We start from the raw sequence: 27,246 nt of genomic DNA on the forward strand, positions 1-27,246 counted from the left end.
TAAAATTAGTGGAATCCTCTTAAGTTTTGTTAGATAGGCTGATGGTAAAGCAATCGCTTAGTGACCCAACAGTTGTAGGATTGATCCCCAGTTTTTTTTTTTTTTTTTAATGCTTCCACTAGAAATAAGTTGATTTTCCGCTTAAATTAAGTGGATTTCTTTTAAATTTGCACAATCAAGAAATTAAGAAGAATTGTCTGCTTAATTGAAGACAGAAGTCATCTTGGAAAAAAACAATGCAGAAATCTGCTTAATTTCACACGGAATCCGCTTGTTTTTAAGTGGTTTTTTTTCTCCGCGTCCTTTTCGAAATTTTCTAGTTAAGATACTCTACCAAAATGTAAAAATAGAAAACTCGCTAAGACTGGAAAGATTCAACACAAACTTGTTGAATTGAAGAAGGAAAAACTATCATTCCGCGATTTTTTGGCACTTGACAAAGATCAACATGCTGATGTCGGTCAGATTGTAATATACTTTTTGACCATGGAAAAAAAACCATTTAGTTACCTTAGAAACAATGAACTGTAGCGCCATGTAAAAAAATAAGTTTGGTCTTTAAAATACCGACTTTAAAGAAAAATCGTTTTTAAAAACAACCCATAAATTTTTCAAAATCACATTTGAACTTTTATGAAGTATCTGGTTAACTTGTAGTAAAGTTAAGTTTACATTATATTATTATTATTAATATTAAATAAAATTAATATTAACATTGTGCGATTAAGTAGATTTTTTGAAACTTTTATAAAAGGGTTGTCAAAATTCTAAGTGCCAATAATTTTTGAAAAACAAAATATTAGCAGCATATGGGTGGTGGGAAAATTTAGGATAAAGGGTATATGATAGGGGAAATTAAATTGCCCACAAACAAATTGGGGGAAAGGGACTGAGTGGGTAAAAGTGGTGTGTGTGTGTATGTCAAAAATCGTGTTTTTTACAATTTCCGTCAAAAGTGGACCTCCTATCGAGTAAGTTAAACGCAAAAGTTGTAGATAATAAAAATGTCTACAACTTTCACTCAAACCATTTTTTGATACCTCAAAAATATTGAGAAAAAAGCAAAAATACGTTTTTTTGGTTTTTATTTTTATCTTTTACGAAAATGGTTTTTAATAGAACCTGGTTAAAAATTACTTTGTTATATTTGTTACATTTGTTTTAAATGCTTTTTGAGCAAGAAGTAATTTTTTGGATTTTAATTAAAAATTCAAAAATTAAAAATTTTTTGTATTAGATTATTTTTCAATAAAAAAAAAAATCACTTAAAAATTTTGAATCTTTGAAAAATTTGAAATGCAGTTATGTATTTAGATTAAAATTTTTTATTTAAAATTGTGTAGATAAACTTTACTTTTGTTTTTGAAAATATTGAGAAAAATTAAAAAAAAAAAAAAAAACGGTTCGAATTTTCCGTAAATGACAGCAATATTGGCGAAAAATAGTTTTCCATAGAAACCAAATTATACTTTTCTAATGGCTTTGGACCTTCTTAATTTGAGTCTAGCATTAGACTAGCCTTTACGTGCAAAATTTTTGAGATATCGAATTTTGAACTTCCAAAACCACTATTTTCGTGATGTTTTAGTATGGTAATATCTCAAAAATGTGATGTGATAGAATATCACTTAACAATAATTTTTATAAAGTACCGATTTTGATTTGGAAAATTGTCTGTCATTTTGGATATTTCGGGGCTCTGACTTTTGCGACTTCGGGTTTCCGATATTTCATGCTAACTAAGTTTTAGTTTTTAAGAAATTTTTAAAATTTATATATATTTTTTCAGTGTATAAGTTGTTCTTCTTCATTTTTGGCAATTTATTTCGATTGAATTGTGTGTATGTGTGAGTGTTGGTTTTCTTTTCACAGAGACTAGAAAGACATATTTTATAAAATTTATCAAATTCTGATGCAGGCGGTGTGGTGAACGAAAGGGTGATGTTTCATAATTCGGGGTGAATCGAATTATATGGACATGTGCATAGAAGTGATTTATCATTTATTTTATATGTGTGTGTGCAAGACGAGTATATAAAAGATAGAACAGGAGGCGATTTGACATTGACTTTTCTTCTCTTTTTTTCTAATCAATTTTTCTTCAATATATTTTCTAATATCAGATTTTTGAAGATAAATTAAATATGAATGGAAAAAAAAAATTTAAATCTTTAAAGTCTTGAAATCATTTTTTTTTTTACTTTAAATGTGACAATTTTGTTATTAACATTGTTCAATATCAATCGATTTTGTGTAAAGTCTAAATATTTTATGACAATATGGTCATTTTATTAAATAAGTTGTGTGCGTATGTAAAAATATTAATCCATCGTCATAACAAAAATTAACACAGACGACTCGACCCGACCCCGACCGTCGTCGACCCTATCACATCACACACATCATCACCATTAACCCAATTCCACTAATCATCATTGCCCATATATATATCGTAAAAATATACGACACTATACTCCACACATATACAATACGTTCTCAATCCTTTAAATCATCATCACAATCATTAACACAACTGCCACTGCATATGATGACTATTAATCACTTGGCATATAATACAAGGAATATGTCAGCTCGTTCGCCTCTGGCAATCATTCAAACTGACATAAAACTGGAACTGGACTAAAATTTCATTCACAGAACAAACATAGAACTCAAATAATTCCTCAAACATACACACACACAAACAAGAGTTTAACTGGTGCTTGTGCTTTCTGCTTCTAGACCAATTGTCACATCTAATCCAACATCAATGTTTGATGTGTTTTACTGTAAAATGATGGATTGTTGCCCATCATACATCACCTAACAAAACCAAACCAGCAAACTCCACACTACCCACACCTCGACTCAACCTCAAGGATTTATAATCGAGAAATGTCCTCGTCATAATCACACAGCAGAATCATCCTCATCTCATGCTCATCTTCATCATCAACTCCATCATGGGCCATCATCATCATCACCATTCACCATCATCATCATCTACCGTGTGACATTTGTCTGCAAAACGACGAACGTGTAAATTGATGTGATGTGTGGCTGTGTCACTGTGCTTCTGTGTGTGTGTGTATCCTGTGATGTGTGTCCTGGCGTGTAATATGCACTTATCGATCGGGCATTCTAAATGTCCATCCCAACAATGATCTCCTGTCAATCATAAAGCGAGGGGGGGGGGCAACTCCTGACGATGATGGTCATTGTGTTGGAGACACAAAAAGGATTCCTATCTCTCTGTATATAGCTGCTTTTATGGGGTACGTGCGTGTGTCACAATGAGTCCTTTTCTGCTGATGTCATGTCAGAGGAAATTATAATTATTCAAAAATATAAATAAATGTTTGAACAAAGTTAGCGCGACGTGTCTGTATTTGTCTAACTTATGTGCGTATTTGTATCGTTAAGCTCCCGCTCTCTATCGCTTTATTTTAGGATAATAGGGGTGCGTTTAGTTTTGTCAATCTGTTCATGTACACACAGTCCCTATTGATATGCGTGTGGATATGTGACAAACATACATTATTGTCCATCAAAATGCGGGATAGGTGGAAACAACAACAAAAATAACAGCTTCTACTATATAAACCAAACCAAACCATCAGACAATCTCTCTCTCGTGACATGATGATAACGATGACATAATATCCGGATGTTCGCCATTAGACGCATGAATGGATTTGTAATTTACGCTTGAATCGCAATGATGATAGATTCGATGCCAAATGGTGATAGCTACTCTGTGTCTGTTCTGTATAGTGTAGGTATTTGGTTTGGTTTGTATTTTTTTTTTTTAGTGATTGAAGAGGAGTTAGCAAGTTGAGTGCAATTGTCGGTGTTCAAAATGGCTAAAAGGGAATTGAAAGGAATAAAAGTGTTATCCCACTTCTGATAGTTGATTAGTTCTAGCGCGTTTTTGGAGACAAATATTTGAGGCACACTTTTGGTGACTAGGTTGCATTTTTGAAGGCGTATAAAAACCTTATTAGTACTTTTAGATATAAGAATCGTTTTGGAATTCGGTAGTTACCATGACAAAATGCAAAATGACAAAAAATATTTCTAGGGTACCTACCAAGATTCGAATTCCTTCAAAAATTCAATCTCTACTGAGTTATTTTTCGGGAAGAAGTGACTGTGAATTATAAAAGCAGAAAAAAAAACTAAATTTTAAGCTGGGTGACGTCAACTGTGTATGTTTTAGAAACGGTGGTTCTGACTGACGCATCTGACGATTTTGAGAAAATCCATTTCAATATAAGTCATAAAGAAGACGATATACCGTCGGCTGAAATCTTCTCATTTTTAAATTAATTTGCGCCAAAATTAGTGATGGGAACTATAGAATTAAAACTATCAAACTATCGATAGTTGTAATATATTCATTCATTCGATAGTTTTAAATCATTCATTCATTTAGTTACTATTTTTATTCGAATAGTTTTACATTCGATAGTTTTTTCCTTTGAATAGTTTTTTAATACGATAGTTTTTTCATTCAAATAGTTTTCTTAAACGATAGTTTTTCATTTGTTCTTTAACAAATTAGGTGACTTTTCTTATATTTAAAATAAGTTTTTTTTAAGCCTACAATAAAAATTTGGATAGTTTTTTTATACGATAGTTTTTATTCGATAGTTTATTCGATAATTTTTATTCGATAGTTTTATTCGATAGTTTTTATTCAATTGAATAAATGAATGAACTATTCGATAGTTCAAATCATTCAGTTACTAACTATCGATAGTTCAAATCATTCGATAGTTCCCATATCACTAGCCAGAATCTAAATTTTTCTTCAAGACAAAAAAAACCTATTTTGTGAGCTAGGTATTTAACTTAAATGAAAATATGACTTTCTAAAAATATTTCAAATGTTTTAAACATTTCATCGAAATTCAAATTTCTTTAAAATAGGTCAAAAACCTTGAAAAATTAAAAATAATAAACATATGTAAAAAACTGAAAATAAAATTCCCTATCAATATCACCACTTCAACTGTCATTTAAGCTTTGGCTACGGCTCGTTAAAGTTTAAATAACAACAACTTTTGATTGATTACTGTCAAAAAATGTGTAACACCTTGATAAGATTTCGGTGTCCGCAATCGCCCGTCATTATAATACTTTGCTGTCCAGTTAAGCTATAGGTATACAAAGTTCACACTTTTAATCGATTGGACACAACACAACCAGTTTTATTAAAAAGGCAAATGATAAATTGACGAAATGTCAAATATATCAAATTGGATTGACTTTGAAATATTTTTTCTTTTTTTTTTTTTTTTTTTTTTTGAAAATGATTAAGATGATTTTTAACCCTATCGTTCCCAAAAATGTATAAGAGTTTCCTTATCTTTTCAGAGGGACCGATGTAGTTCTTATCAGTTTTATTTTTATTTCGAGTTAATTGATTGAAATGAGAGTGATTGCATCAAGAATTGGAGTTCAAAATATACGAGAGAAAGTAATCGATAAGAAATGTCTATATAGAGATGGCGCCATAGTGGGGACTTTACTTTACAATTGATGGGAAATATTGTTTTAATTAATTTTTAATTTATGTGATATTATAAGTGTTTTTTTTTTTTTTTGTAATCGAAAGAGTATATAGAAATTAATTTTTGATTCATTAAAAAAAAAAAGGAAACATGAAACAAAAAATTGCCTAAAAAAAGTTTAAAATTTTGTTTTTAGTGTGTTCTTTTTTCTTTTATGGAAAATACCCTGTATTGTATAGGGAATAATAATAGACTTAAAATTGCAGTTTTTTAAACAATATTTATAAGGTTTTACCGAATTCTTCTATAAAGCTGCTAGGAAGCAGTTAAAGAAAATTAACAACAGTTAAGTAAGTTATAACTTCTTACACAATTTTTTTTTTTATTTTTGATAAAAGCTTTGTAGATGAATTATTATTAGGTATTATAATGGGCAACAAGGGTTTTGTTTTACTAAGTTTGATGAACTATTCCGAAAGTTTTTGGGACGCTGAACTCGAATTCAAAGTCAAAAATTTTCTATCAGCTCGCGTTTTTGAGATATTTCTGTTAAAAAATCTCAAAATTCGATTTTTGCTACTTTGTAAGCATTTCTTTAGCTAACTGTGGTTTTGTTTCAGGAACATAATTCAGGAACATAATAATACTTTTCTAGAGGTTTTGGGTGTGTTGAACTCGAATCCGAAATCGGAATTTTTCTATCAGATGGCATTTTTGAGATATTCCCGTTATAAAATCTCTACAATAGATTTTTTCTACATTACGAGTACCTGTTTTACCCAAACTAGAGCTCGTAGAAAAAAACTTAGAGCAGTTTTAAATACAGTAATGCCAAAATAGTAAAAAGAGGTTGTCTGTTAAGCCGGTTTACGGACGATGATTTTACGTGATAACGTCGTCAGAAAACAGGTTGTGCTTTTGTTTAAAATGAGTCAATTGAAGCGTTTATTTTTTTCAAACAATCATAATTTACAAGAAAAAGCTAAAAAAAAAATACCTTTTTTATTTGCTCATTATATTAATTTTTACTTGCGATATAGGTACTATAGGGCAAGTTTAGGATTCGTAAAAAAAATCGAACTCGAGATAACAATTTTACATGACATTACGATGATGGAGAATGCCAAAAAAGTGGGTCCGGCAATTCTGTCTGTCTGTCTGTCTGTCTGTAAGAACCTCGAGCTACAGCCTAAACTACTGAAGCGATTTTCTTCAAACTTGGTAGTTAACAGTTTTGGGTGATTCCCTAGAGGAGAAATTGAAATTTTTTTTTTAGGACCAAAATTAACGGTACCTGTCATATAACGGAAACAGAAAAGTTGATTTATTTCAAAAACGGCTCTAACGATTTTGATTAAAATTTTTCTGTTTAGTTTTATAGATAAGAGCTTCCTTTGGAAATAAAAAAATATTTTTTGTGCCGTTATTTACGGTACCGGTCATAGAACGGTTTTTTTGATTTATGAATATCTCTTTCAAGACCACCCCGATTTCAACGAAAATTTTTATACAAAAGCGTTCAGGTAAAGGTAATATTAAAATTTTAGAAAATTTTCAAAAAACTCATTTTTGGATTTTTAAAAAATATTTCAAAATTTTTTTTTGAAAAATCAATTTTTTGAAAACGGCTTTATGAAAAATTTTGAAATTTCGTTTTTATGTGTAAATAAATTATTTTTTCAAACTGGCATACCAATTTTTTTTTTTGAAAAATATTAGAAAATTTTTATATATAAAAAATTATTTTTTTTTTAAAACGGCTCTAACGATTTACGAAAATTTTTTTCTAAAAATTCCTTTTTATACAAGAAGTAAACTGGCATACTTGGTTTTTTGTGAAAGATCATTTAAAACGGTATTTAATTAATTATAAAAACAGATTTTTTTCTTTCAAATTTTAAATTTTCCTAATTTTCTTGAATAAAAAGCTTTAACATTAGAATAACTTTAAGTATAAGAGCAAGTACGTGCGACCCCAGTCGTGCATTTTATTTTATTTCAAAAGCTTACAAAAAAAAATTATGCAATTTAAAAGCCAAGTATTTCTTCTCAAGAATAAAATCATTTTTAAATTTTTACAATGCGCAAAAAAGTATAAAAATAATTTATTGAAAACAATCATTTTCATCAAAAAAAGCAAAAAAAAACATGAATTTTTATCTTCTCACGTCATTAATTCCATTTTTTCCCCTAACAACTTATAAAATATTTTATTGCATCTGAAATCTTATTGTCTTAGCTCAAAATATATATATCGATCAGGTCTATGAGACATCTACAAAAAGAGCTAGAATTTTTTGAACTCGATCAAATTTCATTAAAAAAAGCAAAAAAAAAACATTTATTTTTCTGTTATCACGCTATGGAATCATTTTTTTTTTGTTTGACAACCTATACAATTTTATACCATGTGAAAGCTTATTATTTTACTTTTCATATGACGTATCAATCTCATTTCAAAGATGCCTACAAGAGAAGTTAGAATTTTTTAAAGTCAACCATGTCGAATTTCCATACCGAGATTACGATACTTCCCACACTGGTGGCTGTTCGGGGGGCAACAGATCTCCACCGGTGTTTTGAGGTTTTTCGCAAGTTTCTTGATTTAACATTGTTTAGCTTGTAGTTAGTATACCGTTATGTGTGATATACCAAATGAAAGGTAATTGTATTTTGATGCTCTTAAAAGTTTAATAAAATTTCTATCTGCTCTTCGTCAAAAGTTATAACCTGTTGAATTCTAAAATTTTATTTTACCGTTATCTCAAAATTGTATATACGAAAATGATTAAAACTTCGCACACATACTGTCGTAGTCATGGTCTATCATTACTCCATATACTTTATTCCTGTATCTATTAAAGAAAAACAGATACAAATAAAAAAACGATGAAAATCTGTTAAAAACGGTCAAAAAACGTGTTTTTTAAAAACTTGTTTCTTCCGTTATTCAGTCAAAACTCACTAAACGATTCCAAGTTGTTGCACATATATGCATAAGGCTAAAACCTACATGTCCTATAAGTTTGAGATTTTTTGAACGCTAAAAAAAAAGCTAAAAATTACAGAAAAATACCCCTAAAAACAAGGTGTTTTTCAAAAATTCATATTTCGAAACGCAGAGTGTGGGAAAAAATCCGTAGCAGATGCCTAATTTTTTTCCCTCATCTTTTCAAATGTTCTTTACCCAAAAAATTTTTTGCCGCACTGCGAAAGTGCGAGAGTGTAATGTTAGAAAATGGCGTCACTTTTTTGTGGTGGCTGCCATGGTTCATCGATTTATAAGACGTTATCACGTAAAAAAAAAAAAAAAAAAAAAAAACAGTTAAGAAACTTTATAAAACCAGTGTTATAGAAGATACTTTAACCATAAGTTTATGTAAGTTAAACTAAATATTTATGTCAGCAGTAAAATTCAGCGTTTAGATACAACTGTTTTCTTAAAAGTGCACTACTTAAAACGAAGTTGCTGTTAAGAAATGTGCAAGAGTTATGGTTCCTAATCCGAAATTAAAAAGTGTAGAGTTCTACTATTCATTATTCACAGGACTCAGTGCTGTGAAATCAGTTCTAGAGATCAAAACAATTATAAATATTATTAAAACGCTTTGGAAGGAGGAGAGACAGAGTGTTCTGGGTCCAGCTCATCAGGTTGTAGGTCGTTTTCCAAGAGATAGGTGCAAAATAAAGGACTTAAAATCGAATTGACTGAAAAATGCAAGTCCAGCAACAATAACCACTGGCAGTCTTCTCGTCAGCAAATAACTATAAATATTATTCCCTCCAGCTTGTTGGTTTTCTTTCATAACTTCCCACAACCTCCAAAGAAGAAGATAAACAAAAGAAACAACAAAAAAATCGTACAATTCATAAGAATCCACTTTGCAACCAAAATGATAATCCCATCTCTTCCACTAGAAAAACACTCATTCCCCGTAACTTCACATCATTCATCAAGAATTCATTTGACCATCAGCTACCACCAACGACCGCTTATAAAACCAACAAAACCATCATTCTCTCTGCTTCACATCACATCCTCTCACTGTCACTTGATGTACCAACCATATTGAGGGTGTTGGTTGGTTGGACGACATTGAGTCCTTCAATTCCATTTGATCGATCCTTCATATTTCATCTGCTGCCAGTCATCATATAGTTTTGTCATTCAATAGAGCTTTTCCTCTAGAAACATCTCTCGTCTTTGTTGCTCTTCATCATCTTTTTGTCCTTGGGAAATCATCTCGTCATCCCAGCGAGGACCAAAGCAACACAGAACAAAAAAAAAAAAAATAAAAAAAACCATAAACTCCTCCAACTGTTATCTGTCGTTGCAAGAGCTTCATTTTCATCATTCTGTCCATTTTCTTCATCGACAAAAAAAAAATTAAATGAAAGATAGAAAAAAAACAGAGATGAGCTGCTGAGCTGAGAAAGTATGTGACGACGACGTAGATTGATTGAAAACAAGAACAGTGCTGAAAAGATGATGAATATCCTTAGAAAAGGACATCGACAAAAAGACTTCGACAACGACCACGCCAACGGCCATAAGATATGAAGAAGATGTCGACGACTGCTGTATAATGCCAGTGACGACGACGAAGACGACGACGAAGACGACGATGCAATGCACAATGACCTCATATCTTGGCCATCAATCACGCGTCACTTCATCAAATTGGAATTCACATCGTTCGGAACCTTTAACCCACACCCTCTTTTCTTTTTCTAATCCTTCGACACAAGAAATAAAATCCCGATGCCATGGTTGGTAGCTCTTGGAAGAGTTGGACGTTAATAATCTGAAGATTTATGAAGAAATCCATTTTCGTTTCGCGAATGTTTTTTTTTTTTCTTCTCCTCTTTCTTGTCTCATAAACACGTCAATTTTGACAGAATTACGATGATCCAAGTGACTTTTACTGACCTTACTCCATCATGCCATGGAACTTGGTTAAATACTCGTTAAATCAAACATCAAAATAAGACTTCTATAATTTCAGGAAAATAAAAACCTTAATCCAACTTAAATATTTGCTTATCTTAAAACTCAAAGAGGAATATATGGCGCAAGGATCAATTCTTGTTTCCAGGAAGTTAGTCGCAGTTTTTGAAGGAAACAGTCTGTTTTGCAAAGAATCTTTAGGTTAGGTTAGGTTAGGTTAGGTTAGGTTAGGTTAGGTTAGGTTAGGTTAGGTTAGGTTAGGTTAGGTTAGGTTAGGTTAGGTTAGGTTAGGTTAGGTTAGGTTAGGTTAGGTTAGGTTAGGTTAGGTTAGGTTAGGTTAGGTTAGGTTAGGTTAGGTTAGGTTAGGTTAGGTTAGGTTAGGTTAGGTTAGGTTAGGTTAGGTTAGGTTAGGTTAGGTTAGGTTAGGTTAGGTTAGGTTAGGTTAGGTTAGGTTAGGTTAGGTTAGGTTAGGTTAGGTTAGGTTAGGTTAGGTTAGGTTAGGTTAGGTTAGGTTAGGTTAGGTTAGGTTAGGTTAGGTTAGGTTAGGTTAGGTTAGGTTAGGTTAGGTTAGGTTAGGTTAGGTTAGGTTAGGTTAGGTTAGGTTAGGTTAGGTTAGGTTAGGTTAGGTTAGGTTAGGTTAGGTTAGGTTAGGTTAGGTTAGGTTAGGTTAGGTTAGGTTAGGTTAGGTTAGGTTAGGTTAGGTTAGGTTAGGTTAGGTTAGGTTAGGTTAGGTTAGGTTAGGTTAGGTTAGGTTAGGTTAGGTTAGGTTAGGTTAGGTTAGGTTAGGTTAGGTTAGGTTAGGTTAGGTTAGGTTAGGTTAGGTTAGGTTAGGTTAGGTTAGGTTAGGTTAGGTTAGGTTAGGTTAGGTTAGGTTAGGTTAGGTTAGGTTAGGTTAGGTTAGGTTAGGTTAGGTTAGGTTAGGTTAGGTTAGGTTAGGTTAGGTTAGGTTAGGTTAGGTTAGGTTAGGTTAGGTTAGGTTAGGTTAGGTTAGGTTAGGTTAGGTTAGGTTAGGTTAGGTTAGGTTAGGTTAGGTTAGGTTAGGTTAGGTTAGGTTAGGTTAGGTTAGGTTAGGTTAGGTTAGGTTAGGTTAGGTTAGGTTAGGTTAGGTTAGGTTAGGTTAGGTTAGGTTAGGTTAGGTTAGGTTAGGTTAGGTTAGGTTAGGTTAGGTTAGGTTAGGTTAGGTTAGGTTAGGTTAGGTTAGGTTAGGTTAGGTTAGGTTAGGTTAGGTTAGGTTAGGTTAGGTTAGGTTAGGTTAGGTTAGGTTAGGTTAGGTTAGGTTAGGTTAGGTTAGGTTAGGTTAGGTTAGGTTAGGTTAGGTTAGGTTAGGTTAGGTTAGGTTAGGTTAGGTTAGGTTAGGTTAGGTTAGGTTAGGTTAGGTTAGGTTAGGTTCGTGATAGTTTGAAATCCGCCATACCCAAACAAAAACCATTTTTTAGACTGTTAACCTACTTTCAATCCCTGCTGTAAATTTTACTTTTAAATTCATTCTATCCTTCATTTAAAAATATTTTTATTTCAAGATTGCTCATCGAGATGACGTTTATGGACAACAAACCAAATAAAGAGCTATAAATTGTATATATTTATTTTTTTTTGTATCTTTTGAGATCTCATATCATTTTTTTTTTGCTCTTTTGATGCTGACTTGTTCTCGCTTAGGTCATATAAAATGAGAATTTAGCTTGTTTTTCGGAACTGACAGGCGTAGCCTCATCAATGTCAATCAAAATCTACTATCCTCTCTGACAGTTAAGCTGGCGCTGGCTATATAATGCTGAGTCAGAAAATTCGTTATAAAAATTCAAAAGCTCTATTCGACCTTCTTTTTACAAAAAAAAAAAAAAAAAAAAAAAAAACAGCTCACTTTGCTGTCAGTTGCAGGACGTCGACGTGTGACACATTCTTGGAAGGAAGTAGTTATGTTCTGTTGCTGCTATAAGTTTTTGCTGCTGCTGCTGCTTCTGACGTCAGTCAAATAATGTTTCTACGTATGTTTGTCATTATTGCCAAGAACTATAAAAAAAAAGCTTCCAATTGGTACGTGAGTACTTTTTTTTGCCTTACTTAAAAGTACTTACAGGACAAGAAAAGAGAAAAAAAATGACTGACACTGACGACGATGCAGTTGACATTGACAATTTCAAATGCACTTTTACCTACACTAACGCAGTCTAGATTTATGTGAGTGTGTATGTGTATGTACTTTCAAATGTCGGAAAACTATTGAATGAGTGACTGAAATGTCAGACTGCCTGAGACAGTGAAATTCAACTGACAGGTGACATGAAGACTGTTAGAGAGAAGAATACTAAAAAAAAAAAAACTTTAAAGACGGCAGCACTGTTCGAAAGATATTGCATTTTGGGGGTAGAATTTATGCTGTTTCCTTCCTTCCTCCGGTGACACAATGACTAGTTTGACGATGACGACGACCGACGACGACGAAAGAATGAAGAGGGTTATGCGGTTAGAATAGATAAAGTTCGCACAGTTATTCTAAGGTAACATTTGAAATTGCATTTTCTCTGTCTTACCTAAAGAAAGAGAAAAAAAAACTAACTGAATCGTCTGATGAGTGAAGTTTTTGACTTGGAAAGGCCATGGGGGTTAATTGATATTGAAAGTTCTTACATAGTTTGAAGGATGAAAGACTGACATTTGAAAAGCTCGAATAATGAATTAATTGTTTTGGACAGTTTTTTTTTTTTCTATTTTTGTTGTCAATGAATATTTCTGATTGATGTTTGAATTATTTTATTTTTGCTGGAGTTGTTGAGGTTGATTATGAAATACTATGATGGTTTGATGTCGTGTCATTCTGCTGAATTTAGGCTAGAGATGAGAAAAAAATCACGACCTGTGATTTGACAAATCACAATCACTACCTGTGATCAGTTCATATATAGCCTGTAATTAAAAAGTCACGTAAAAATCACGACTTGCTTCTGTTAAATCTTAGTAAAAATCACGTTTGCCAAGGATAAACTCGGTAAACTCAAAATTTGTTAATCCCGTTGAATCAAGCACGGCTCCGGAAAAAAAGGTATAAACCTTGAAAAATCACAGTTTGCATCGCTAAAAAACTTATCCTTGCCGTGATTTTAACGTTTTGACCCGATTAAATCAAGGGTTTTCTTGGGAAATCATTGCTCCCGTTAAATAAAAATCTTTGTCTTAGTAAACAAAATGACTGTTTTTCTCAAGTAAAATCACAGGTTGCCCTAGTTTCCTTAACTTTCTCAACAAAATTTTGGGTTCGCAGCGAAATCACAGGTTGTCTTAATTAACTAGAGTATGGTTCGGCACTGTTTAAAGAAGCTCGTCTGGAATGGGTGATGACTTATGACGCAATTTAAAAAAAAAATCATGGAGCAATGAAGACTTGCAGTGTGAAAAAAATCGATTTTTTAAATAAAGATAGTTTTGTTAATTTTTCGCACTTGAAAAGTCCTAAAAAACCTTAATGTTGAAAAATACGAACGTTAAAAAATAGCATGGAATAATTTTTAATTTGTTAGTGTATAGGTATTTATTTTTAACATGGTTTAAATTTATTGTGAATCAAAAATCACAGTTATACCTGTGATATAAAAATCTGCTCCAAATTCTGCTTTCTGATGCTAGACTTAATGTATTTAGTTGAGCAATATCCAGAAAAAAAGTCCATTTGAACCACTTTAAACTGCTATTTTTGAAAATTTCGAATGCTCTTAAATCGAACTAAATAGTGGAGTAACTAAAGCTCAAAAATTGGCTATGTTAGGGAACCCGACCGAAAAGTTTAGATTTTGATGATCTTTTTTTTCAAACGTCGGTAGTTAAAAATACTTTAAAGTCTATAGATTAAAAATTGCCGGTGTTGCCGTTTTGATTTTTTAAATTTAATTGAAGATTTTTGTCAACAAAAACAAATAATATTTTTCAAAAATTTTTCTTAAATTTCATAAATTAATTGATGCCAAAAGATTGTCTAGGAAATTCAAGGAAAAAAAATATATGGGAGTGAGGGACAATCTTCCATTGATGCAATTTTCTTATTAATTGACTTCAAACACAAAAAAAAAATATTTGAACACAACGGCAACACCTACAATATTTAAATATACATTTTTAAAAAGCTAGAAGCTTAGTCATATATGTAAAATGAACGGATTTTAAAAAAATGGTAATTGAACTCAGATTTTTGAAAAAAAAAAAATATTGAAAAAATTTTAACATGTCGTTTTTTAAACTTGGTCGTAATATAAAATGCATTTATTTTTAAATTTTTTTGGCCGCATTTATTATGATTTCAAATTATAAAAGGAAATGTCAATATGTATTACGGTTTATGAAAAAAATTAAAAAGTATTTCAGTTTCGAAGAACTTTTTTTAATAAAAGTTTTGAAAAAAAATGCAACTTATTTTTTTTTTTAAAGTTCAACATCTAAACATAAAATTATTTTTTATTCATTTAATAACCCTTACTGTTGAAAGTTAAATAGCAAAAATTTAAAGTTCCTATTTACCACAATCTTTGAGAAAATTAATTATTTCAATGCAAAAATTCAGTTTTAATAAAAAAAACCATTGAAATTGAAGTAATTTTTAATTTTTTTTCAAAAGTGTGATATATTTTACCTTTTTTGCTTCGAAATTGAACTCATAATATTTATGGCCAAACATTTTTTTTTAAATAAATTCATATTTTATTAGAAAAAGTTTGGAAAAAAGTCATTTTAAATTTTTCTAATAACATTTTTTTTTTTTTAAATTCTGAATTTGAGGACCATTTTTTCAAAAAGTCTTGATTAAATTTAGTGGATTTAAATGTAAGAGATAAGAATGAGCTTCTGGCTTTTTAAAAATGTTTTTTAAAATATTGTAGGTGTTGCCGTTGTTTTCAAAATATTTTTTTTGTGTTTGAGGTCAGAATGTTAGAAAATTGCATTTATCGCTTAAACGATGGAAGATTGTCCCTTACTGCCTTTTATATATTTTCCTTAAATTACATAGAGAATCTTTTGCTATCATTTGTTTTATGAAAAAAAAATGTATTTTTAATTTTTAAAAACAATACGGCAACACCGGCAATTTTTAATATAGACTTTAAAGTATTTTTAATTACCTACGTTTGAAAAAAAAATCGTCCAAATCAGAGCTGTTCGGCCGGGTTTCCTAATAATTTGCTTTAGTTACTCTACTAAAAGCCATTCAAAATCTCTTCAAATTATATCTATTTTATATAATTATTCAAAATTCTACTGAATGCATTAAAAACCTAGACAAAAATCCACTCCTACTTACATCTTGTAACGTAACTGACACCTGTCTACATTAAACTGTTATAAATATCAAAGAATTCTCCTATTTATTTTGCATCATCAAATTCAACAATATCACTAGACACATTCTTCATAAACGCCTACTCGTACTCATAACTTAAGAGACGAAATAAAAAAAGAACCTACTATCTCAAAAACCGTTTAATAATACAGTTCATATATAAAACAAAGAATTTTACCTTATTCGTCCTCGTCCTTTGGTATTTTATTACAAGAATGTCATGTCCTTGTGAGCGCAATAAACCTACTTGGCATATTCATTTTTCTAAAGTTCATTATTTGTTCTTGTTCGAGTTCAACTAAATGTCAGAAAAGAAAATTCATCCAAATCTGTCAACACAGTTGGGTGCATTCACAGTAATGTTCAATAACGTCAGATATACTCGTATCTGTATCGTTTTTCTTCATTTGCCAAACACTCATCGACAAGTTGTTGGCTTCCTTTTCCTTCAACTGTGTTCCGGATGTCATGTGCCCATCATCATCGATCTCAACTCAAAATTCTCTCACTCTCTTTTTCTGTGATGTTCCATGAAATTCATCATCATCAAAATCAACATCAACAGAGTCATTTTTGAACTCTGATTGACAGTTTCAAATCGTTTAACAGTCGTTTCCTTCTGTCTGTCAAAAAATTCGTTTGACATTTTTTCAATTTTTTTTAAAATTTTTTTTCTGCTCATCTTGGTCACATATTGTGACGAATGATGATGATGTCGTCAATTGATATGATGATGATGATTTTCTAGTTCCTGGGAAAAGTTCATCCCATGTAAGTTCGATATTGCGGGCGTATTATGTGTGAATCCAACACCTACAGGTGAATAAGAACCCGACGACCATGAGACAGGAAGAATTTTTCGATTGACAGATTTTCTTGTTTTTCTTTTTTGAAAATGTCACAATTCGTCAATGATTATGTGAATGGGAGAAGGCAAAAGGGTGTTAGAGAGTCTCAAATACCTTGACGTTCGAGTTGGCAGCGGTACCTCTGATATAATTTTGATGGATTAATTATCGATCAATTGTGCATAAAGTCGGTAGGTATATCACTGATAGATTGAATCCAAAACGCCTGTAGATACAAAGCGTCAGTCGGTCGTGGTGTAGGTATACGATGATGAATGATTGAGCTTTACAACTTTGACATTGATTCAGAGTCGTTGCGCCACATCCACATCACAGCCCTAAACTATATCTACACAAGCTGCTATAGAAAACATATGTTGTTTGTTCCGGGTCAACATTTTCGTTCCCGAAACCACCAAAAAAAGGTGCATATTTTTGACGATAGTCGAGAAAGAGAGAGAGAGAAAGAGAGAGTGTAAATGTCTGGCAGTCAATCAAAAATTCAATAGATAACCAGGGTTTTGCCTTCTGCCTTCAGTCACTGGATGATGATGAAGTTGTGTGACTTTTTTTTTTTTTCATGAATTTTTACTCTCTGATAGGTGCTAGATTCGAATTGATGAATGAGTCAATATCAATATGATTGAATAACACCACCGTGAGGCAGGAGGGCTTTTTTTTTTTTTTTTTTTGGCTAGGTTCAAACAACGTTATCAAGATTTTTGTTGGTCTATTCATTACATTTAGCTAAATGAATCAAATGATTTGTGAAATTTTCGTATTTTGTTCGTGTGGTTCGATGAAATTGATTGATTTTGGTATCTAAGTCATAAAGCTTATATCCAGTGAGTTGGCGGCGTGTGTCGGGTTGATAGGTTATTATTTATAGAAATTTGTTCGTTTTTTTTTTGCACTTTAACACCGTTGATTGAATTGGTTTTGCATAATGGAATAGATTGATTATGATCGAAAGGTAGATTAATTTGAGATAAGTATAAGTAAAAGGGTATTATTTGTTAAGTGACAAACGTGTATCTAGTTTTTCGGTATTTATTTTTTTCGATAAGAGTAAGTTTGTTGTGTATATTATTGTTTTAATGGTGTAAGTTCTGAATTGAGAAAAGCATTTTTTTACTTAAGATTCTTCAAAACCTTTATAAAACTTCGCTTAATTAAAATGGACTATGATCGAATCAATGAAATGGACAACAGGATTCATAAAAGTATTAAGACGGAAAGACGTCCCTTTCTTTGGCGGACAAAAATTTGTAACTCACAAAATTTTAAATGAATAAAAACAATAGGTTTGGGTGAGATCCAAATTTGTAGCTTTTTAAATGATTTCCATAAACTTCGTTTTTATAGCCTCAACAGTTTTTTTTCTGTTGAAATAAAACAGAAGTTAGGGGACTATAGAAAAATTATTATTTTTTTTATGTTCAAAATTGTAGCTAGTTAAATGCTAATTTTTTGCGCAAAAATTATATTTGAAGCTCGTAGCAGTAATTTCTTATTTCAACTTTAATCAGTGCACTTCCGGTTCGATCAGGCCAGTGGAGGCATTTTGAAAGAATAATTTTTGCAATTCCTGTTTCCAGTAGTAATTGTAACTTTTCAAAACCAAATTTTTGATGCAATTTTGTAGCTCCAATACTTACCAAAATATTCATTTTGTTAATAAAAAATATGCCCACAAACGAGCTTTCAAAATCCAAAAAAAAAAATGTGAAATTCTGAAATCTTTTTTTGGGTGAAATTTGAAGTAATTTAGACTCAGATGAAACACGAAAATCTCGATCAGTTGTTGCGCAAAAACTAATTTTGTAGCTCCCTTCAGTCATTTTCTATTTCAATTTAAAGCTTATAGACCAGTGCCGAAGCCTTCAAAAACATTAAAAAGTAACAAAAAATCATAGTTGGATGAAACCAATTGGAAAAGGAGGTGAATATGATAAAAATGAAGGGAAAAATAAATTACCGTAAGATTTTATTTTACATTGATTAATGTTACGGTTTTTGAGTAATTAAAGTGTAAATTTTAATAAATAGTCCAAAATTTTAAATAAAGATACAAAAATTTTCGAATTCAAGCTTTTTGCATTTTCCGAGAACATGTCCTATGGTATACTAATGTAAATTTTTGTTTACACTATTGGAAAGTAGAGATTTTAACGAACAAAATGCACAATGATTTTTTGAAAAAAGCTGATATTTTGACACGTGAATTTTCGATTGAAAATTAGGGTGTTTTTTTGGTATTAAGTCAAAAAAAAAGGGTAAAAAGTTAATATTTTAAATCAAATAAATTACTGTGTATTCGGGACATAATAAAGTAAGTTTTCACCAAATTTCGTAGAAAAACACAATTTTTTGAAAAAGATAAAAATAAAAAACCAAGAACTCGGTTTTTTGAATTTTTCACATAAATTTTGAGGTTATGTGAAAAAATTTGTCAATACATAAGTTGTAGATCTTTTTATTACCCACAACCTTGCTATACAACTTTTTTCCATAGAACTTGTAGTTTTGCCGGAAATTTTTACCATCAAAAACTCAACCCTACCACATCCCGAACTCGGCTCGCCCGTAATTTATTTTTCCCTTCATTTTTATCATATTCACCTCCTTTTCCAATGGGTTTCATCCTACTATGATTTTTTTTGGTTTCAAAAATTATCGACCCTGGGCTATTAAAAGTGCAATTTTTACTAAGATTCATTTTTACTTGCGATATAGGTACTATAGGGCAAGTTTAGGATTCGTAAAAAAAATCGAACTCGAGATAACAATTTTACATGACATTACGATGATGGAGAATGCCAAAAAAGTGGGTCCGGCAATTCTGTCTGTGTGTCTGTGTGTCTGTCTCTATCTGGAGCTGCAGCCTAAACGAGTGAAGTGATTTTCTTCAAACTTGGTAGTTAGCAGTTTTGGGTGATTCCCTAGATTCGTGATTCCCTAGATTCCCGGTACCTGCCATATAACGGAAATAGAAAAGTTAATTTTTTTCAAAAACGGCTCTAACGATTTTGATTAAAATTTTTGTGTGTAGTACAACACATAAGAGCCAACTTTTTAAATAAAAAAAATATTTTTTGTACCGTTATTAACGGTACCTGTCATAGAACGGTTTTTTTCGTTTCTGAATATCTCGTACAACATTAACCCGATTCAAATGAAAATTTTTATACAAAAGTGTGTAAGTAAAGATAATATTAAAATTTTAGAAAATTTTCAAAAAACCCATTTTTTGTTTTTTTAAAAAATATTTCAAAATTTTTTTTTGAAAAATCAATTTTTTGAAAACGGATTAATGAAAAATTTTGAAATTTAGTTTTAATGTGTAAATTAATTATTTCTTCAAAATGGCATCCCAACTTTTTTTTTGAAAAATGTTAAAAAATTTTTATATATGTATGTATAAAAAACTATTTTTTTAAAAAACGGCTCCTACAATTTTCGAAATTTTTTTTCTAAAAATACCTTTTTATACAAGAAATAAAATGGCATATTTGTTTTTTTTTTTTTAAGATAATTTAAAACGGAGTTTAATTAATTATAAAAACAGATTTAATTTTTTTATACTACTTATGAAATTTCTTCAAAATATCAAATTTTTAATTTCTTGAATAAAAAGCTTTAACATTATAGTTACTTTAAGCATAAGAGCAAGTACGTGCGACCCCAGTCGTGCAATTTATTTTTTTTATTCTGCCTTTGTATCAATTTGTTTTTTACTGTCATTAGGTATAACTGTGTTGCGAACTCTGTCAGCCTTTACACACAAAAAATAGATTGAAACCATAACTCTTGCTGTCTAAAAAATTTTATGTGACATCAATTTTCAAAAGCTTGCCACATTGCAAATTATTTCAAGATGAATCTTCTAGAAAACCCCCACAAAATTGGTTGACTCCTTACCTCTTAGCCAAACCCGGAAAATACATTACGTGGCACTAACTAAATGTGTTTTCCTCTCACTCATTCAAGTTAATGCATAAATTTGAAACTAACTTCAGTTTCCTTTTAGCTTCAATCTGCCACACTTTTGTTGCTGCTGCTGCTGCGCCATGATCGTCATCGTCAACAATCGACGACGACGTAACAAGTTCAGTGCAACTTTATAGCAAAATTTTCGACGACACATTCAAATCGTGACTAGGTGTGTTCATGATGGACAGCGTCATGCTGATTACGATTGAGCGGTGGCGGTTAATGTGGCTTGCGACTGCGCTAGGCTGCTGCCGACACACAAAGTCAACAACTAGAAAAAAAATAAAAAATGTCAATTTAATTTGAATGTCGAACTAATGCAATAGAGCGGCAGCTCAATTGCTTCAGATTGTACATTCCAATAAATTTGGCTTCATCATCACACGATCTCTTGAAATTGCAAATAATTAAGGATAGGAAGTTCTACTACCTTCAGAACAATCAAATAGATTCTGCTTCATTTTTGAATTTTGACATTTTTTTAAATCGGCTGAATTATTCTAATTCTACAAAATTACTATTTTTTTACTATATGCGATGGTATTAAGGTTTCCTGATTTTAGGACCCAACATGAAAATATTTCGACTCAAAAATATTAAAATTTTGTCGTTCAATGAATGGTCATTAAAAGTAAACTTTTTAAAATATTTATTTAGTGGTTAAATTAGCCGTAACTTTATGGGTTACTGTGGTGTATGTGCAACCTTTTTTTTTTAGAAAAATCTTTATCTTTAAGGGAAGGAGCTTAAAATTGTTGTCTTGATAGCTTTTGTAAATATTATAAAACAAAAAATATTGGAAAACAAGTAAATATTATAAAACAAGTTATAGGGTTACCATACTCATTCGACCGAAAATCAGAATTTATAAAAAAAAGTGAGTTGAAAAAAATTAAAACTAAGCAATTTTTCGAAGTATTTTTTTTTTCGCACTTGACCCAAGAGTGTATCATATTTTCGAAAACGAGTTTTTTTGGTACAAAAGGTAATCTCTTTTTGTTGAACTTTGACATGCTTTTGACTTCTGTCTAAAAATTATATTCAAAATAATTAATCAATCAATCGCAAATGTCCTAAAAATGAGTTTCTTTTGTCCTCGGTTTAAATACATTAGAATCAAAATAATGCTCTCTTTGTTTTCAATTAGCTGTGGACTAGTGTAGGTGATATAAATTACCATAGAATTCTAGGATTTATCATCACATTTACACAAAATATTGATATCTATATCTAAATGTGCACAGGTATACAATTTTGTAATTCGTAACTAGGTGTGCGTGCATCCATCCAATTCGTAAATTTAAATGAAAAATAAATAAAATACCCACAGTTGACATTTATTAATTAAAAATACAAAATTTATTTAAATTTTAGTCAAATTGTCATCAAAGTTACCGCAGGGCGCGTATTCGTATTGAATATTGCTGATTGTTATGCATTTCAGCGGAAGTTGTTTAAATTTTTTTTTTTTTTTGCTATTTTTTGAATATTGTGTGTATTCGAGTTGGCTTTTGTTTTTTTTTTTTTTAATTTTGTATTTCCTGTTTTAGTGAATGTTTTGTATATGTGTGTGTTTAGGTGTGTATAGAATCATGATGGTAAAATTTTGATGAAGGTGTTAAAGGGTTTGAGGTGACAGAGAGTCAGCCAGGATATATCCATGCAGCATCCCTCTTGACAGCACACGTTATAGTGCGTTAGTGACAACAAAGCAAATTATACATACATTTTTTTTTTTTTTATATATATTTATTGTTGATTTATGAGCTTAGTGTAGATATATAAGTGCGTATAAATATACAAATGCATTCATACATAATTCAAACAGAGATACAATTTTTGTGATAAAATGAATTTTTGTTAGGTTTTTGAATTTTATGTTTTTTTTTTTAGTTTGTTTTTTTTTGTTGGTGTAAATGCAAAGATACATATGCAAATTCCCGGGCTAATCCTGTAATCAAATAAAATTTGATGTTGTATTATATTTGGGGAAGTTTTTTTTTGTCTATTTTTGATTTTATATATATATTATTTGTTGAGATAGAGGATTTTATTTTGAAATATAAATGATGGCCAGTTGGAGTTAATTGCACCAAAAAGCAAATATTATAATTGCAAATTTAATTCTCAAAAAATGTGTATATGTGTAATTAATTTTTTAATCAAATGCCTCATATTTGAAATGAATTTAATTTTTTTAGTCACACTTTTTTTTGTGTTGTTGTTTAAATTGTGTGCTAATATTTACATTTAAATGTAATTGGTCAGCAATTATTGTTATTTATCTATCCATGGTGTGTTTAAAATATTTTTAAAGGCATGTATTCTTAATATAAAAAAATATCTATTTTCAAATTTATTCCTAAATGCTTAGTTGAAACGGTTTTTGCGATTTTTTTCTGTCAAGTATATAACCATTTTAGACCAGTGCCGATGCCTTCAAAAACATTAAAAAGTACAAAAAAATCATATTAGGATGAAACCCATTGGAAAAGGAGGTGAATATGATGAAAATTAAAGGAACAATAAATTACGGGCGAACCGAGTTCGGGAAGTGGGTGGGTTGAGTTTTTAATGGTAAAAAATGGTATATCTCGATTTCCGGCAAAGCTACAAGTCCTATAAAAAAAAGTTGTATGACAAAGTTGTAGGTAATAAAAAGATCTACAACTTTTGTATCAACAATTTTTTCACATAACCTCAAAATTTATGTGAAAAATTCAAAAAACCGAGTTTTTGGTTTTTTATTTTTATCTTTTTCAAAAACAAAAATTTTTCTACGAAATTTGGTGAAAACTTACCTTATAATGTCCCAAATACACTGTAATTTATTTGATTTAAAATATTTGTTTTTTAATCTTTTTTTTGACTTAATACCAAAAAAAAAAACACACTAATTTTCAATCGAAAATTCACGTGTCAAAATATCAGCTTTTTTCAAAAAGTCGGTGGGCATTTCGTTTGTTAAAATGTCTATTTTCTGAAGGTGTAAAAATAATTTACTTTAGTATACTATAGAACATAATCTAGTAAAATGCAAAAAATGAAAAAAGCTGGAATTCGAAAAATTTTTTTTATCATTGTTTACAATTTTGGCCTATTTATTCAAATTTGGACTTTAATTACTCAAAAAACGTAGGATTTTATGTAATATTGATTAATGTTACGGTTTTTGAGTAATTCAAGTGTAAATTTTACTAAATAGTCTAAAATTTTAAATAATGATAAAAAAAATTTTGAATTCAAGCTTTTTGCTTTTACCGAGAACATGTACTATATTTCTATGGTATACTAATGTAAATTTTTGTTTACACTATTGGAAAGTAGATATCTTAACGAACAAAATACCCACCGATTTTTTGAAAAATCTGATATTTTGATACGTGAATTTTCGATTAAAAATTAGTGTTTTTTTTTGGTATTAAGTCAAAAAAAGGTTAAAAAACAAATATTTTAAATCAAATAAATTACAGTGTATTTGGGATATAATAAGGTAAGTTTTCGACAAACTTCGTAGAAAAATTTTTGTTTTTGAAAAAGATAAAAATAAAAAAACCAAAAACTCGGTTTTTTGAATTTTTCACATAAATTTTGAGGTTATGTGAAAAAATTGTTGATGCAAAAGTTGTAAATCTTTTTATTACCTACAACTTTGTCATACAATTTTTTTTTTATAGGACTTTTAGTTTTGCCGGAAATCGAGATATACCATTTTTTACCATTAAAAACTCAACCCACCCACTTCCCGAACTCGGTTCGCCCGTAATTTATTTTTCCTTTAATTTTCATCATATTTACCTAATTTTCCAATGGGTTTCATTCTACTATGATTTTTTTGGTTTCAAAAATTATAGACCCTGGTCTATTTAAATATATTTCATTTTTTGTAGACGGCTTTGATGCGGTGCCCAAAAAAAATTTTTTTTTAATTCAATTTATTTTTTTACATGGGTACCGATTTTTTTTTGTGATCATATAATTCACATCAAATTTTAAATTAAAAAAAAAAATAAAGCATAAAGAGAACTAAGAAAGATGATAGCTAAATGATAGGTAAAATGTATGGGACCAAAAAATTCAAAGGTTTGGGTCTCTTTTGTTACTTCTTGAGAAGATAGATAGTGGAAAAATTCGGTTTTTTTTCAAGGTAAGATATTTTCTACAAAATGGTAAAGATACCAATTTTTTGTCCAAATTTATTTTAATATACACAATTAGAGGTGTCAACAAAAAAGAAACAAGAAAGATTTGCAAATCTTTAGCCTTTAGATTCTAAAGTGGGTGTGGCAGGGGGTGGATAAGTCCGGCACTATTTTGTGCTTTTGAACACATTACATAATCAATGTTTTTAAGTTTTATTGAAATGGTGCAAGCCGATTTTAGGATAAAAAATAAATACAAAAGTGGTCGTGGTTTGAAAAATTTCACTAAATTTTGTAAAACTTCTTTTAATTACATTTTAGAAAAAAAGACACATTTTTTAAGTCAACTTTGGAAAATTAATTTTTGTCTCCATACAAGCGATGCAAAAATTCGGTTACACTGAAAATGTTATACGTTCAACGTTGGATTAATGTTGAAAAAACTAATATGAAACATCTTTAAATCAAAATTGAAACAACGTAAGAATTTGTTTTTATTTTTGTCGGACTTTAGCTTTTGCAACATTTTATCACCCTTATTCTCAACACTGAGATAGCACTTTATTAAAGCATTCACCTAGTGACCCAAGAGTTGCAGGTTCGATCCCCAGTCGCTGCCAATTTTTTTCTTTTTTTTTATAAATTGATGCTATTTTTCAAAGTTGAAACAACTTTGATTTAAAGATGATTTATATCGGCAAACCACTTTGAAATAACGATGTTCTACTTTGATTCTAAAATGTTCGTCTTCAACGCAAAATCTTTCCGAAAAATAGTTGAGCAACATGGTTTTCCTTGATTTTAAGTTATTTTTTTCCCTCAGTGTATTTTTACTTAATGAAAAAAACAATTATAATTAATCTAGTACCGTTGTACTTTAAACCTTTATTATTTAAAACATAAAGTATGAAACTTTGTTGCACATTTTTAAAAATTGCTTATTAAATGTTACATAAAATTGAACAAATTATAAGAAAATAAAATAGCTGTTTTTTTTATTTAAATATCAAGCAATTGAACATCTGGACAGAAGCAAATTCGCTAAAATTATATTTAAACTACATATTTTGATGTTAAAAATGACAAAATATAGCTATATTTATGAAGGAATTGACCTTTCAAATATTTACTTGCGTTTAACCTTTAAAAAAAAAAAAAAAAACAATTCCTTATACCCTCAAATGCTCGTAAATCTAAAATCGTATATTAAAAAAAAAAACTTGTCTAAATATCACTACCTTCACAATCTACAATCTTCAATCTTGTTTGATTTATTTAAGGTTTTCAAAATGTCCCATACGTGTCTTTCTTCTGCTTCATAAAAAACCTTGACCAGTTGCCAATTAGCAACTTAAATATTTCAACCAAAAAATATTTTTGAATTTTTTTAAAAAGCTATAAAAAAAAACCAAAAAAAATGTATACATTTTTGAATAAATTCGATGATAAACCTACGTCAATAAAAGCTAATCAATCCAACACCAATCTCATTTTTATACTATGACAACCTAAATCAATAAATTATAAAATTAAAATAATAATAATAAAAAAAAAAAAAAAACAGCAACTAATTTGCATTCTTAAATAGTCAGCTTATATCTATTATTTTCGAAGTGGATAATAAATATAAAATTTCAAAATTTGCTTAAAATCAATAAACTATAAACCATACTAAACACAAATAACAAACAACCTACGCTTTATTTTTCAAATTAAATATCAAGACCAAGTTGACTTTATTGCAACTTTTTTTAAAAAGACAACTTTTTGATGAAATAAATAAAATAAATAACTCACCCGCACTTTCAATATTGTTTAAGGAACAAAACAATATTAAATCCAGACTTAATAAATAAAAAAAAAAAAAAAAACAAAAAAATAAAATAAAATTAATTAATTTAATTCATAATTCAAGTATTGTGATGGAACACAATAATAAAAAAAATACAAAAATATCAACCTTTTTTGATAAATAAATTAGATAATTATTCGATTTGAATAACATCAGTCAGTGTTGGAAAGAGAACAAACGAATGCTTTATTTAATTTGATCTTTTCAATGCAAATGTATTCCAAAAATGTTCATCATTAAAACTGACTTAATGCTAACAAAAGACCAGAAAATCTATCAGCTCATCAACTTTTTGTGATCATCAAAAAAAAATTAAAAAAAATATCACAAGCGGCAGCAGCTTAACATCATCAACTTTATCGATGAATTGATATTATAAAATCTCTCTGTTAGCATTGAGTACCTATACAAAATAGGGTTGCCAGGTTAAAAAAGTAGAAATATTGATTTTTAAATATTATTTTTAACTTTTAAGTTTCCCAACGGTGTTACTTCCATTTTCAATAAATATAATTTAAATTAACTTCGGTTTATACACTTTAATGGGGTTTCAAATATAGCTCCGGAAGATTTCAACAAGTTGTTCAAGCCTAGTAGTTTTTTTTTCTTAAAGACCTTAAG

General features: G+C 30.0%; 1 protein-coding gene across 2 annotated transcripts in view; it reads right to left on the bottom strand.

Annotated features, from left to right (window-relative positions):
* The window catches only part of LOC129919419 (protein tiptop), a 308,853-nt gene that overhangs the window by 265,694 nt on the left and 15,913 nt on the right, over positions 1 to 27,246 (bottom strand). The gene's annotated exons all lie outside the window — the stretch shown is intronic.

The sequence above is a fragment of the Episyrphus balteatus genome, chromosome 4 (genome assembly GCF_945859705.1).
Source record: "Episyrphus balteatus chromosome 4, idEpiBalt1.1, whole genome shotgun sequence".
In the NCBI taxonomy this organism is placed as follows: Eukaryota; Metazoa; Arthropoda; class Insecta; order Diptera; family Syrphidae; genus Episyrphus; species Episyrphus balteatus.